This window comes from Podarcis erhardii (assembly GCF_964252035.2).
Source record: "Podarcis erhardii genome assembly, chromosome: 12".
Taxonomy (NCBI): domain Eukaryota; kingdom Metazoa; phylum Chordata; class Lepidosauria; order Squamata; family Lacertidae; genus Podarcis; species Podarcis erhardii.
Window position 1 is genome coordinate 11,093,063 of NC_138513.1, and position 16,395 is coordinate 11,109,457.

General features: G+C 42.2%; 2 long non-coding RNA genes across 3 annotated transcripts in view; one reads left to right on the plus strand and one right to left on the minus strand.

Annotated features, from left to right (window-relative positions):
- The window catches only part of LOC309326139, a 180,544-nt gene that overhangs the window by 56,871 nt on the left and 107,278 nt on the right, over positions 1 to 16,395 (minus strand). The window contains exon 3 of one of the 2 annotated variants that reach the window (XR_014150194.1): positions 13,648 to 13,764. This is a non-coding gene — a long non-coding RNA (uncharacterized lncRNA). Of the gene's footprint in view, positions 1 to 13,647; positions 13,768 to 16,395 lie in introns of both variants that reach the window. The other variant, XR_014150195.1, reaches the window with a different exon arrangement.
- LOC309326114 overlaps positions 13,102 to 16,395 on the plus strand; it is a 68,460-nt gene continuing 65,166 nt past the window's right edge. The window contains exon 1 of the long non-coding RNA XR_014150167.1: positions 13,102 to 13,334. This is a non-coding gene — a long non-coding RNA (uncharacterized lncRNA). The remainder of the gene's footprint in view (positions 13,335 to 16,395) is intronic.

A 16,395-nucleotide genomic window follows, 5' to 3' on the forward strand; every position in this document is an offset into this window, starting at 1 on the left:
CAACAATGACATCATGATATAACAAGAACTACCTTGTTGGGCACTGCCATTGTCTGGGCAAATATAGGTGTATACCAATGTTACCTCAACAGAAGAGATTGTGAAATTCCAGGGGATGGTTTTGGACCAACTTAAGAAACAATCCTTGCAATGACAAAAGTTCCTTGGAGCGACATCAGGATTAACAATGGCAAAAGCCAAAAACCTCACCCTCCATTGACAGAAAGAAGATGCTGTAATGTTTGATACATAAATCCAGAAAAGCGATGGTAATAACGAGTCCAAAAGATGACAAAAGAAAAACAAAAATGGGAAAGGAAATAAACATTGTTTACAAATGGCGGGGCACAGTCAATACAGGTTTATGCACAGTTCAAGGTATGCTTCAAAACACACACAAAACTCATGAATACGACTCCTTCATTCGGTTCAATGGAGAGACCACTGTGTTCACACATCATGTGCCAGGAGGTGTGACTGAGAACCTTCTTGCACAGGCAAGACCAAGCACTCACAAGAAATTGCTGGATTGGGGCCCTGGCTCACAATGACTTGGCTGTGTTTATGGCATCCCAGAGTTGCTATTGAGTATTGGCTTGCTGAAGGCCATAGGTACATAAAAGGCCCCTCATACAATGACACACCTAAGAAATTTTAGATCCTGGATGTAACAGTCTTACAACCCACCGACCTGTTTTTCATAACCATGTGAATTTCTTCGGTTGTGAAGCATGCAATTAACATTTCTCTTCTCCTTCCACTCCATCATTCCTCTAAAAGAGAAGGAAATACACATCGCGTATGCGTAGTTTTGCATTTTAAAAACTCGCTTAAATCTTACCACCATGACTGCAGAAATAAAATAGGGGTTATCTTCTACTGTTAAATATATTTACTGGGGAATAAGTACCACTTTGTAGTAGAAAGGGGTAATTTATTTTTAAATAAATAAAATGAGCACCTGTAAGCACGGACAGGCCTAGTTGGCTGCAACCTGACTATAAAATGGTTTTAAAAATAAGAAGAAATAAAAGGTAATAGAGATGTGTTCTTTTATTTCTAACCTGTATGGATAAGACTGAATGAAAGGGATAGCTATGGCAGATTCAATAATGGCCACAGGAAAAGAGCTGGGGTGACAATGCACCCTATCCCTCCCACTTCAAACACTGTATACAGAGAAAAAAACTTTCAGGTTTAAAGCCTAAAGGTTTTTTTTAGTCTGCCTAAAGCAGGGGCATTTGGCTCATCCTCTAGTCCTCCAGATGTTGTTAGACTCCAAGCCACATCTATCTCAACCTAGATAGCCAATGGCCACGGATGCTGGGAGTTGCCATCCAAGTTCACCTCAAGGCAGGGTGGTTGTGTGTCTTACTTTACAAGGGATAGTCCTCTATTTTGAAGGTTTGGCAGTCCTTTGTTTGAAAGTGTCCTCTATTTGAGGGCTCTCCAATCCAAGTCTGGTTCAAAGATGAGGAGCCATAAAAAGGGAAAGCAGAAGTCCTGAAGCAGCCCGTCAACAATTAGTCTGCAGCACTTGGTCAGGCACAAAAGTCACGTAGTAAACTCCCCACCGGTGAGATATATGAAGCTTCAGTTTAAATTATAAGATTTTTTTTCTACATTTGCGTTTACACCAGTCAATTGCTAAATGAAAATTTCCGTGTTGGAAATCCTCTTTTTGGTAATGCAGGCAGCCCTACCTGGAAGGTCACAAGGTAGCCGCCCCTGGTCTAAAAGACTGCCTTCTCCCACAACCTGCCTGCCACTTCAGATCATCATTGGAGACCCGACTCTGGTCTGTCCCACTTTCAGAGTTAAGACGGGTGGTTTCTGAAGACAGGTAGAGAGGTGGCATTCCAGTTTTGCAACACCCTCCTTAGGGAAGTTCATATAGCAAATACCTGATTGTTGTGCAGGTGTCAAGCCACGGTTATCCTATTATCCTAAGCTTTTCAGCTAACAATGGTTTTGTCTCTTTACTCATTTTATGGCACACTACAGTTTTAATTCTTGTTTTAGTAGTTTCAATGTATTGTTTGCTTGGTGGATGTTTTCTAATGTATGTCACATGGACAATCTCCTGAAAAAACTAGGAAGTGGTGTATAAAAACCCTCAGAGAGTGCCACACAACCTGGGATGTTTGGAAAAGGCATATTGAATATTGTAAATCATAAACAGCGAGCCTTCTTCTCAACAGCTTATTAAATTTGAGACTGAGTTGGGTAAAAGCATTTGCAATCTACAAACAAGTTGAAGCGCTCCCTGTTTGTGAAGTTTCAACTCTGGTTTCTTGCTCACTTCTATTTTACATCATGGGCTTGTATTATGAGAGAAAGAGAGAAGTTTAATTGCCAGGGTGGGGGAAGGTAATCTTTTTGTTGTCAAATGCTGCTTCTGCCCCCTATTGGTAAATGTTCTACAACTTTAGATTGCTTTTTTCAAAACCACAATAGATACAAAATTAACAACAGATCAATGTTCGCCATAGCCCTAATTAATTTTTACATTTGTGTATGGACTGGAACTAGTGATGTCATACTATATCCCTGCATCAAGCCATCATTGGTTGGTGGGTTGGTTTTTAAAACATAACAATGGCCACAGAGTGGCTTAACCATCAATCCCTCCAGGGACGCCTGGAAATGTAGCTCTGTGTGGGGAAGAAGGGTCTCCTAACAAGTTTCAGCACCCTTAACAAATTACAGTTCCCAGCATTCTTTGGGGGAAACCATTTCTGTTTAAACTGGTACCATAGCACTTTGAATATATGGTGTGATGTGGCCAATGTGGCCTGTACAACTGAGCCCAAGGCTGATTGTGTCATTTCCTCCTGATGGTCAGAGGCAGAAATGCTTCTGAATACCAGTTGCTGGGAAAACGCAGGAAGGAAAACTGTCCTTGTGCTTGGGTCCTGTTTGCGAGTTTCCCACAGGTTTCCAGTTGGTCACTGTGAGAACGGGAGGCTGGATGAGATGGGCCATTGGCCTCATCCAGCAGGCTGTTCTTAAGTTCTTATAGTTGAAAGTAAGCACATAATGCTTATTATTGCTGTGCTGCGTCCTGTGGTTTAGCCCGAAGGCTTGTGAGGGCACCAGCTTACTGTGGCTAAGCCAATCTGGCCTGGGTGGGATCTTCACCTGGGAACCACATGTACACAGTCTTACTTTCCATGACAAAAGGAAGGAGGGGTGTAAATGTAAGAATACAGAAAGAAACAAATCTGTTAGTTCTGCCCACATCTCATTTCTGACCCCCGTTCAGTGTTGGCACAGTGGTACCTTGGGTTACATACGCTTCAGGTTACATATGCTTCAGGTTACAGACTCTGTTAACCCAGAAATAGCTTGGGTGCGCAGGTAACTTAAAGAGCACCTTCTTCCAATCCCAGCCTGTCTTGTCCTTATGTCGCCTGCTGAGGCCCTTGTGTGGTGTGAAGCAGATGACAATGACTGATGTAGGCCTTGGGGGGGGGCTGTGGCAACTGTGGGGTGCCCCTCCCCAAATACTCACCTGGCACCCACATTTGGTGAAACCTTTTTGTTCACCCAAGCAGGCCTTTAACTTGCTAAGGACATCTAATCTGCTGGTTTATTTTTAGCATTTTATTTTTTAAAAAACTATTTTGGCTATTTTAGTTTTCTAAATTTTTTTGGTGAAAGGCGGTATTAGAATGTTTCGAACAAACAAATAAAGCCACAGACCGAGTCAGAAACATGATTCCAAGCAGCAGCAAGGAGTTGTCCCTTGAAACATCATTGTTTGCAGTCTTCCTAAGAGCAGTTCCAAATAATCTCAGTCGTGGGCTGCTGTCCAGAAAAGAACATGCAACAGGGAAAACAAGGTTTGCTACAAGCTGGGAAAGAGGTCCCCTCAATGCAGACAAATAGTGCCTGAAAACTATTCCATGTACAACAACAAGGTCCATGTAAACCTGTGTTCATAATAAGAGCTACATTGGCACATTGTTTGCATGGTGCATAAAACTGTATAAGAACCTCACTAGGTTCAAGACAGAGCTAGGTTGGGTACTACTATGAAAAGTCCTGTGCAATAGGTTTTACCCATTTTTTAAACTTCAATATTTAATGGCCCATTGCAGCCAGGATGGTGGCAGTGTAATGGGAGAGCCATAGAGATGCCCTTTTGACACTGGCATTGCTGTTTACTAGGATGAGAATGAGGCAGGAGAGAGGTGATTTGGGGCCTGATGAATCATTGTAGACAACATTCACACCATCCTGCCTCTAACCATGTACGTTGCAGCAATGCCAGTTTCAGAAATGTGGCACCATGGCTCTGCCCCATCACACTAGTCACTATTGCACTTGCAAGGATGGCAAAGACAACTTGGTTCTTGATAACAAAAATCCAGAAGCCACACCCCAACCTAACACATTTTAAATGGCACACACAACTAGAGATGGGCAAATCTGTCTATTCCACTTCTCTACACAAGTTTGAGCTTTTTATTTTTGTAAGAAATCCTCGTGAAAATTTATCAGCATCTCAGTGCAAAATTCTACCATATTTATGCAAATCTAATGCACCATTAAATCTAAAGCACACCTTAATTTACAAAACCTTGAAACCAAAAAAGTATTTGCTGACGCCATCAAATCGAATGTGCACCCTAATTTTTGTGATGTAATTTGGCCAAAAGAGTGTGCCTTACATTTGAGTAAAGCAATTTCCCCTAATTTAATGCGTGTTGGTATGCTATTTTTCAGCAGTATATCCATTTATATGCACGCTTTCCCCATGTGTATGAATTCTTGTATGTATTACATAGCTGGAGAACTTCAATGCAAAATCTGGAGAAGTGAAACACATTGTTTCAGAAAGTTCAATTTAGGTGGGTTCACCTGTAAATAAGAATTGAATCAAATTGCTCTCCCATCCCTGCAGTGGCGTAGCGTGGGGGGTGCAGGGGGGGCCGGCTGCACCGGGCGCAACATCTGGGGGTTAGGGTTAGGGGGCGCAAATCCACGGGTTAGGGGGCGCAAATTACTTGCCTTGCCCCGGGTGCTGACAACCCATGCTACGCCACTGCATCCCTGCACACAACCTGATGGGAAGTTTTCCAGTTCTAGGGAGGGATCTTCATGAACTGTCCCCATTGGTCACAGTGAATTGTCATCTGCTCTGTTGCCCTTAATGGCACCACAAATGGACGGCTGGAAGCAGCTGCATCACCTTGCCATACTGGCCAGCTCTGACTCCTCACCTTATCATAATACTATATACACACACATGTGTCTAGTCAATGCATGCTGATGATGAGGAAACAGGATCATGCCCACAGGCTCTGGCCTCCCAATATGCATTTCCCAGAATGGTGAGCATGCCTGCACATGTAGGCAATACTTATGCTTTCAAGAGCCCTGCTTTGGGCAGCATCTGTTTGTTTATCAAGGCCATTTTCACACCATACATTTGAAACATTATGACATCACTTTAGATAGTCACAGCTTCCCCAAAGAATTCTGGGTATCAGAGCACTTTAAATGTATGGTATGAATGCAGCCTTAGGCAGTTCATGTGCTGCGTATATTTTGGGGTGGAGGTAGCCTCTGAGTTGTTTACAATGTATCTTAATATGTCATAAATATATATAAAATACCAAAAAAGCCCTTAGAAAAATTACACATGACAGAACACCCCAATTAACTGCTAAATAAGGCATCTTCATAAACATCAGAATAGAGTGGCAAGTACAAAAAAATGCCATAAGAACTACAGATCTTAAAACAGCGTAATTAAGAGCTAAATAAATTCCCCTAAAAATGTCAGAATAAAACAATGAAAGGTAAAAAGGTAAAGGACCCCTGACAGTTAAGTCCAGTCACAGACGACTCTGGGGTTGCGGCGCTCATCACACTTTACAGGCCGAGGGAGCCAGCGTTTGTCCGCAAACGGTTTTTCTGGGTCATGTGGCCAGCATGACTAAGCCGCTTCTGGAGCAAAGGAACACCGTAACCAGAGAAGCACAGAAACGCCGTTTACCTTCCCACCAGAGCGGTACCTATTTATCTACTTGCACTTTTGGCGTGCTTTCAAACTGCTAGGTTGGCAGGAGCTGGGACAATGAAAACAACCCAAAAAAGATCCACTAAAAATTCCAGTTTTTAACATAATGTGATCGACAATTAAGAAAAGGAAAAGTGAACCCATTCTTTCCAACCCACCATATGCCCAACAAACAATTAAACAAGCCAAACCAATCAAATTCTCAGCCACCCATATAAGAATAAACACAACGTAATCTAGCTGCAGAAAAAAAGGCTCCTACCTCACCTAAAGGTCCCTTCTACTCTGTTCCACTCAGACACACCCTTTCATAATAACACAGTCAGAACCTGCACAAATACAGCTTGTCCAGACATGGGCTCCTGGACAAGTTGTGCAGAATACACATAGGAGCTGTGAAGGGGAACAAGCAGGCACAATCCTGCACCCCCACACGCACACACACTGCCCACAGACTGTGCACACATGAGATCTTTCAGCCTTTCCAAGCTCTCAATGCTCAAATTACAGGAGGCTCTTTTGTGACTTCCCCCTTACTTGCTGTCTTTCTGAAGACTACAATGAGGCCCAGGCCTAAGGTTAAACTGGGCGAGAGCAACAGCTGGGGGCTGTGAATTTAATGACCAGTCTTTCTACTTTAGGAAGTCTTCCTACCCATATACGTATTGAGCACTGTGGAGCAGGAGATCCACTTCCTGAGACATCACCATGAGGCCAGAGAATATTGAGCGACTTCAAGGTCATATATTCAGTCCTGATATTGTTATGGAGCACACAAGCATGGACATGGTCATCTAAAACCAACCGAGAGAGAGAGAGAGAGAGAGAGAGAGAGAGAGAGAGAATGTTAAAACATGTAGGCTGGGGTGGTGAACCTTCTTCACCCTGAGGGTCACCTTTCCTTCTGGGAAGCCTTCAGAGTGGGCCAGTGGTAGGCATGATCCGAGGTGAATGTGGGTGAGCACCAGATGTGAAGATAATCTTTGAACATTAGACTAGTGCCTATACAACACAACCCATCATCAGGAGGGAGAGGTGTGTAGCCCTGCCCTTTCTGACGTGTCAATGCCCTTCCCTGTATCCTGGGTTGGAGGAAGTGTTTTCTAGGAGATTAAGGGACCTCCCCCTTCTAATATGTCCATGTCCGACATGGGGAGATGATCTCAGCACAGAAGACATAAGGGGTGAGATGTCTGGTGAGGAATCTTCAAATGCTGGTTTAAATGTGCATTCTGCACTTGACCTCCTTCCTAATGTTTTATTTTGGAATCTTTAAGATAACATTTCCTGTTAATTATGTTGCAAGTGTATACTTTGTATTTTACTTTCATCTGTAATGTTTTCTTCCAAATGGTTTCATTTTGTGTTTTAATGTAGGCTTTAAACCGCTTTGCGATGTTTTTCTTAAAGCGGTATAGAAATTACATGAACAATAACAACAATATACAGACCCCTCTCTAGCCACCAACCAGGCAAACAAGAGCCATTATCAGACTTCAAGGACATATTCTAGCTAAGTGAAAGCACTTGTGAGCTGCAAAGGAGGATCAGTAAAGGATGTAGCCTGGGAAGAGGGGGGATAGTTTAGGAGAATCACAATGAGTAGAGAGAGATTACTTGAGGCCCACATTTGCCCCCCCCCCCAGGCCTGAGGTTCCCTACCCACTGTGTAGACCTCCCCCCTCTCTTTCCCATCATAACTAAATATAAATATATATGTATGTACAAGTGAAACAGTAGCAAACGTTTTAATACCCTTCAATTAAAATTTGGTAGACCCACCTGGGTTCAGAAAGTGGGGGGCGGGATATGATTCATAGGTTGTATCCGAACCGCAGGACACCAGCTGGCCATTCCTGGTTTAAATATTTGAGAAAAGAATATAACATCACCTAACAAAGAGCGATGGGGAGAAAATCTTTGATATTTTTTCTCCTCCCTTTGTACTGAATTTATGATTAAATAAGCTCCACTTTTATGTTAAGCATAATAGAAAGATATGTGGAAGATGCTCAGCACTCATCCTTTATGGATTCATTTAAATTCCACATATTAGACTAAGAAAACACCTGCATTTAAAAAACAGCTTTACAAAGAATGCTCAATAGCAATTGAAAATACTGTTAGCACAGGTGTTGGCTGAATATCTTTGATCTTTAAGGCTCGCTTTCTTAAAAAAGCATTAGGGAGAATGAATGTGTGTGTCTAAGTCAAAAGAGAAAGTATTCTTTCTAAAGCAGACAGGAAGAAAAATAGCTTCAGCTTGTATACCGGCTACTTTCTAAGGAATACAGGCCTCCGAATGACAAGCGAAGGGAAAGCGCAGTCGCTTATGGCCCGAAATGAAATGACATGAATTCAGCTAACTCAAGCCTGCCACTGCTAAGTGTAATACATTATTCATGGAGGTCTGTGATGAGATACTTCCCTGTACCCTGGTGAATTCACTCCCCAGCATAAATCTGAAATAGATCATTTACTCTAGATTAATATCATGCAGCTTCATAGGAGCTTTAAAAAAAAAAAGAGCTTATATGGGGCAATGCAAGGAAATGCATACGTTTGCAAAGGGAACGCTGACCACACAAATGGAATCCTGGCTCCATTGACGCGCAGGTCCACTGTGGATCTAAGACAACAGCCGAAAAAGCCCACCGAGTTGCAGAAAGATGCTGGATGGCAAACCAATGACTTTTAACCTGCGCTCAGCCACAGGCTCACTGTTTGCCCTGGGGCATCTTTGATTTCTGTTTAGGCCACACAGTATTATTTGTTAGTAGTGTTTATTTGATTTCTTACTCACCCTGCACCTTGAGGTCCCAGGGCACATTACAGCCATTTAAAATAATATTAAAATAAGTTTAAAACAAATTACAGTCAAGAGAATAGGGTATTTCAATAACAGATAACATAATATAATGATAATACTGCAAATAATAATAACTAAACTATTTAGAAGAGAATAAGAAGGTAGGGTGGTAATCCTACAATAAGATCTGCAGTTTAGGATGCAGCAAATCTTCAGCTCAGCCGATTCCTGGATCAGCTGGGCTCAACCAGTGTTAAGTCTCCAACCCCAGCTCAGCCAAAAGTACATCTTCGCACTCCATGGATGCGACTGGAGAGGGCTGACTTAGGCTGGAGCCTGTTCTTGTGCACAGGATTTCTCCCTAGCAGTGTGAAATCCAATACAGTGGTACCTCTGGATATGAACAGGATCCGTTCCGGAGTCCCATTCGCATCCAGAAGCAAATGTAACTAGTGACGGCACGTTTGCACAGGGGCATGTCACTTTTCGCTGCTTCTGCGCATGTGTGTGACGTCATTTTGAGCATCTGCGCATGTGCAAACGGCGAAACCTGGAAGTAACGCGCTCCGTTACTTCCGGGTTGCCGCAGAGCGCAACTCGAACGCGCTCAACATGAAGCATATTCAACCTGAGGTATGACTGTATAAGCTTTCAGACAGCACAAATGATACATCCACACTCCAGGGGGGGTATTCTCTATGAGATGGTATTGAATTGGCTTAGTGCTCCAATCAGGAGCATGACGCTGTCAAACATGGCACACGTATGCCAATAAGAGCCAAAATAAGTAGACGAGACAAGGAGAGTGGGAGCCTCAAAATATGCCTCAGGACAGCAGCAGCAAGAATACTCATCGCAAAGTATTGGAAGACACAAGACTTACCCACCTTGGAAGAATGGCAGATGAAAGTAATGGACTATATGGAATTGGCGGAAATGACTGGCAGAATCCGAGACCAGGGAGAGGAGTCGGTGGAAGAAGATTGGAAGAAATTTAAAGACTATTTACAGAAACACTATAAAATTATTGAATGTTAATGATGTTGAAATGAAATGAAGAGGTTTTAGCAATAAGGCAAAGGAATATGTAAAAACGGATTGATTTTAGATGAAAAATCAAAGTTTATAATATGTGAAGATAAGAAATTAAGGATTAACCAAGAGGATATGGATTTGCTGAACCAATTATTAAATAGAATACAAAAAAGGGAGGTGCGAGGAAGTCAAGAAAATAAGCAAATGAGTGGTAAGATAATAGAAAGAGGGATTTAGTTTTAACTTTTTTTTATTTTTCTTTGCTATTTCTATTTTGTATTTTGTGTATTCTTTTGTTTTCTTTTTTTCTATTTTTGTAATTTTTCTTATGTAGGAAAACTTAATAAATATCATTATATATATATATATATATATATATATATATATATGCCTCAGGACACAACTATTCATAAATTCACATCCAGGATAGTGCCCTGTATGAAGTGGCAGCCAATTTTATCCGGTCCAACACTTTATTTGGATGCGAAACACTGTAAAGAACACAAACCTATGTCGATAGCAGCTAAAATATATAAAATGAAGGAAGTGGAGATATGCACCCCCAAAATAACACTTGGGAACCCACATCCAAACCTGAAAGAGTGTGTTTGTACATATTCTGGCAATCATTTGTGTGGATCCATGGACATCAGCACCCTGCAAAACACTGACTCAGACTATAAAATAACACAGTATGGTATAAAATATAATTATTATCATTATTATGATATTATATAAACGTTGCTGCAGGTGGATGGCTAGTATCATCTTTGCTCCATTGTATTCATTATCAGGCAACTAAAAAGGTCCGAATCATCAAAAGCTGGACACGATTGCCAGCATTTTTTCCACCCTCGTCACACAAAATACATTGCAGAAGCCATTCCAAAGCTTAATTCTGCACTCCTTTATTTTCCTAAAGGAGTTTTGCCTAGCAAGCCCATGTCTGCAATAAGGAAAGCATTTGGCATTGTGGGATTACAAGCACAACAATCAAAGTAAAGCCTAAAAAGCAATCCCCAGTTCCAAACTCCTTGCTCTTGCAGCATAGGAAACTATTTTATACTTAGGTGCCAATTTTTGCATAAGCCTTAAGCCTCACACAAGCAAACAAAGGCTAAAGGAAAATTCGGCTCCCCGCCTGCATCACTGGAGCAAACACAAACATGGGGGTTGTACATCTGACAAAAGGCCATTTGGGTACCAGACCTTGCTTTGCTCTTCTTATAAGGTTTGCCTCCTGCTCTTTTCAAAGAACTAAAAGACAAGCTGGGAGATGCACAATCCCTTTGGTCAACTGGCCTCCATAACTTCTCCTTTTCACACTGTCCTGTTAAAGGTTTGACTCAAAGGTGCTCTTTAATGTCTCAAAGGAAAAGCAAGCTGGCAAAATACTCTGGTTCTCAAGGATCCAGAAGGACAAATGGAGCTCAGGAATAATGAGTAATTTGTTTGTCTCCTAAAAGTTTAGATCATCCGCTTATTTCAAGAAAGTGACCTCAATGAAAAGAGTAGTATACATTGAAAGTATATTATAATAATGCATATGGACATATTAAAAAAAAACATTTTTAAAGGCAAGAAAAGACACAAAATCCTGCAAACAATTCTACTGCAGCCAGTGGAAACTACACCAAGGAGCCTGCTGTTTTCTAGGACTTGATACAAGTCATGATATTGTCTTTAGTAATGAGTTTTAGAAACTTGCACAGTTCAATAAAAAAAGAACCAGCTGTGCTGTTCTTATATAAATGCATTTGTTCTACTCACTTCAGGACCAGCCTTATTATGAAGTAACATGTCATTCTTGCTCCAGATGAGATTCCAGAAAAGTTATTGGCTCTCCCTTTATATCCCATCTTTCTTCCATCTCAGAACCAAGGTGGCATATATTTGGCTCCCAAGAGGTCTCTCAACCAGGTCCTAACCAGACTCAGACCTGCTTAGCTTCAGCAAGATGGTGGCCTCCCATGTCTTCAGATTACACCAACCTTTACAGTCATTTGAGTCTATTTTTTTCCTAAGCATTGGGTAGGGATGTCTGTATCTGTCAATTTCAGTTTATCTCAGAGTCTCAGGGTTTTTTTCCAGTCTTCAGTTCAGTTATCCACATTTACACCTCTTTTTTATTATTCCTCATGAAAATTCACCAGCATTTCAATGTTAATCCCTTGGAACATTTACACAGCTATATGATATTTTGACTAATACAGGCAGCAACCATTTTAGGCATGTCCAGCTGATGTGCAATCGGGGACGCATGGGTCCATTTATGTTGAAGTTACGAATAGCAAAATCACAGCTAAGAAGCTCAAATCATATATGTGACTGAAACCCTTCTTTGGGAATTAAACCAATGTCCAAACTTTAACATTCAAAACCTTTACAGTGGACACTCGGGTTGCGAACGTGATCCATGCGCATGTTCTCAACCCGCAGCGTTCGCAACCTGCGTCTGCACATGCGCAGGTTGCAATTCGGTGCTTCTGTGCATGCGCAAAGCGGGATTTAGCGCTTCTATGCATGCGCGACTGCTGAAACCTCGAAGTAACCCGTTCCGGTACTTCCAGGTTTCGGCAGTCCACAACCCGAAAAAATGGAACATGAAGTGGACGCAACATGAAGGATGACTGTACTTGCAGAAACTTATAGTTAAAGATGAATTAAAACATAATATTTACAGTCACATGCTTCTCCAAGCATGGGCCTACAGTCTCTTCTTCCAGCTTCCAAACAACCGTATTTTCCTCTCTTTCCACAGCTCAGATTTGCTCTCTCTCTTTCAAGCAGAGAAGAAGCACTCCAGCACACTATTCAACTTAGCAGTGCTCACAATGGATTCTAAAACACAGTCATCTTGCTTCACAAAAAATGGAGTCTCTCCTTCACTAGATATCTCCCATGTAACCAACGTTAGCCAATCACATGAGAACTCCTCATGTTAAGTGTGTTGAGCATTTGGGTTTTCCTAGGGGAAAGTGGCAGGACAAGCTAGGGCACCTGCTTGAAGGTGGTAGGCTTGCATGAAACAACAAAAGCAAAAGAACATAAGTTGTTGATCAATGATGCCAAGCTCCAAAGGTCACTTTTTCATGAGGTCTGCCAGAGTTCAAAACTGCCCATTTTCCAAAAAAAATGCTGAGAGTTGTTATTCCCTTCCCAGAGCTACCATTCTCACAGTTCCCTGTGAAGCAGGATTGATGGTTAAAATGCCCTGGGTGTTGAAGCTCTGGGAAGAGAATAGGTGCCCAAATGCTCAACACACTTAACAAATTACAGCTCCCCGAATTCTTTGGGGGAAGCCATGATTGCTTAAAGTGATATAGTGCTTTAAATGTATGGTGTGAATGTGCCCTTGGTCTTCATCTGCAAGGATTTTATCTGTAGAATACTGTAATGTTTACTCAGAAGGAACAAGGTGGAGTCGAGGGAAGCAGATCTTCTGGCCTGGAAAAATCTGTAAGTCATATTTGTTTTAGTTGGATGTTTTTCCCTCCCCCCACCCCTTGTTGTTTTTAATCTATTCTAACCTTCCCCGTTCATTGTATCACAGGGAATATTTGCCTATTGTCGAAGCCCAATATTTTCCTGATGGTTCCTGGCATTTGACTTGTCATATGACTTTGATGTGGTCTGGCTTTTGCATTTAGGGTGGACGGCTTTTCTTTTGGATTGACTCTGGTGATCGCATTGTGGTTTTGTTCCTGTTGTTTAGATGCCTTTGCAATAGGCATATTAGAGATTCATTGACGTAACTGGTAGCGAATGTTACCTCTGTTGCGAAATCTTCAAAGTGCTGGCAATCCTTGCTCCTTCCATAGTATCTCTCTCATTTTGAAATATCTTCAGTGGCGTCAACTCCACTAGAGATGGCTAAAAATAAAGATCTCTCCTATAGAAGAAGAGGGAGAATCATCACCCACCCATGGACAGGGCAAGAAAGCAAGAGCTTTGATCAGATGACAGGGTGACAGTTTTATCGGAAGATCATTAAAGTCAACTGCACCTAAGTCCCATTGAAACCAATGGGACTTCAAAATGAACTTTTCACATTGATTTCAAAAAGGCCTTAGACTGGATCTGAGCCTAATGCTTACTTGGGAATAAGTCCCACTGAACTTAAAGGTAAAGGTAAAGGGACCCCTGACCATTAGGTCCAGTCGTGGCCGACTCTGGGGTTGCGGCGCTCATCTCGCTTTATTGGCCGAGGGAGCCAGCGTACAGCTTCTGGGTCATGTGGCCAGCATAACTAAGCCGCTTCTGCAAACCAGAGCAGCGCACGGAAACACCGTCTACCTTCCCGCCGGAGCAGTACCTATTTATCTACTTGCACTTTGATGTGCTTTCGAACTGCTAGGTTGCCAGGAGCTGGAACCGAGCAACGGGAGCTCGCCCCGTCACGGGGATTCGAACCGCCAACCTTCTGATCGGCAAGTCCTAGGCTCTGTGGTTTAACCCACAGTGTCACCTGCATCCCCATACTTAGTGGCACTTTAAAAATTACTATTACCAGGTTGTAAGGTATAGCAAAACCATTGACTGTTAGACTAGGGGGCTCAGAACAAAAACTGATGTCTCTCCAAACTCTTCTGAAATTAAGACTCAGTCCCAGAAGAAGAAGAGGAGTTTGGATTTGATATCCCGCTTTATCACTACCCGAAGGAGTCTCAAAGCAGCTAACATTCTCCTTTCCCTTCCTCCCCCACAACAAACATTCTGTGAGGTGAGTGAGGCTGAGAGACTTCAGAGAAGTGTGACTAGCCCAAGGTCACCCAGCAGCTGCATGTGGAGGAGCGGAGACGCGAACCCGGTTCACCAGATTACGAGACTACCGCTCTTAACCACTACACCACACTGGAACCCAGAACAGGTTCACCCAGTCACCTGTGTTCTCTTCCACTGCTGCCACACTCTTCACTTTTCTGTACTTGGCCCTGGCACCAGTAGTGGTAGGGAGGGCTGGTGATGGGGCCTCCATAACATCTTAGAACACGGTTAAAGCTGCTTCCTTGGAACTCTGCCGATTGTGGTTCCCAGGGTGCCTGTGTCCTTACCAGGGTGGAGAGGCAGGAGCTCCCAAGTCACATTTACCAGAGTACCTAGTGCTCAGGGGGATTCTATAGCAATGTAAAGACTAATGGAAGCTACATTGCAGAACTTCTCTGTTGCATGACCCTCATGTCTGTTGCCAACAGGCAGATATGCCCAAGAATTTTGTTCAGTCCACATTTTTACACAGACTAACCCAATTCACATTTGCTGGGCTGGAACGCAGTTCACACTTCTCTGAATTCTGCAATAGAGTTCTCAGTTCATGATATGCACCAAAATGCATATAAATGTGTGTATCTTGATACAAAATACATTTTAGGATAAAACACAAAAGAAGTTGATAATAAATATAGATAATGCATACTAAAAATAATGTGATTTTCATGTGTGTGCTTTGTTTTAATTGCAGAATGGTGTGGAAACAGGACAGAAACCAGCATGGATTGGAAACTGATTTATCTCTAACACTAGGTAAGCTTGGGGGTAAAGAAAGGGATGCCAGATGAGAATTTAGACCTTCCCTCCCTCCTCTCTCTCTCTTTGTTACTGAGAGATGTGGGGAGCTAAGGAGAAGTTCTCGTGCCTTCTTATGCTCTTATGATGTAATGGGGAGTGTGATGGGATCAAACTTCAGAACTCTTATGATGATTGACTGATACTTTGCTTTTCCTTCTAAAGGAACCCAGGCAGCAAATAAATATATGGAAAATAAATAAATAAATCTTTACCCGACCCCATTCCACACTGAGCAAGCCCATCACAGGAAAGTGTTTCCCTGATTGCAAGAGCAGTTCATTTGCCAATGGAACAAGAAGATGTCAAGGGTGTTTATGGAAATCTCCCTTTGGTGCAAGTTTTCAGAAAAAGGTTGGGCTGTCATGAATTGTTCCTCAGCCCAGCCTTGCCCAGCCCAGCCTTGGAATGCAAAAATCATCTGAAGCCCATTGAGCTTCCCCCTTCCTTTGCCTACAGCCTCTCAACCTCTCCTGTAAACGGAGGCAGAGAGAACCTGCTGGGAAGCAAGTCAGCAGCGTGTTTGTTTTGATTTTTTGACACTCCTTGATGTTGTCTGAACTGGGCCTTGGGGTGTCCCTTTAATTCATTTTATATAATTATTATTATTATTTACATATATATTTTTTAAAAAATCTACCCGCCTTTCTACTGTTCATTTATCAGAATGACTTGCAAAAATTAAAAATCAAAACACAATAACCATCTACACACACACACACACACACACACACACAACAATGCATGAACTTATTATTTTTAAAAAATGCAACAATGGAAAAAGATGACAGATATGACTGAGCTTCACATATAATTATTAGCAGGCAAAAGCCTGGTGGAATAAAGATGTTGCTACGAGCCAGCCAGAGAGGCTGCCCTCTGCACTTCATGAGGCTTGCCATCATCTCCTTACCCAAGACTGTTATTTGCACTGAATTCAGTGCACTTTTGTCAG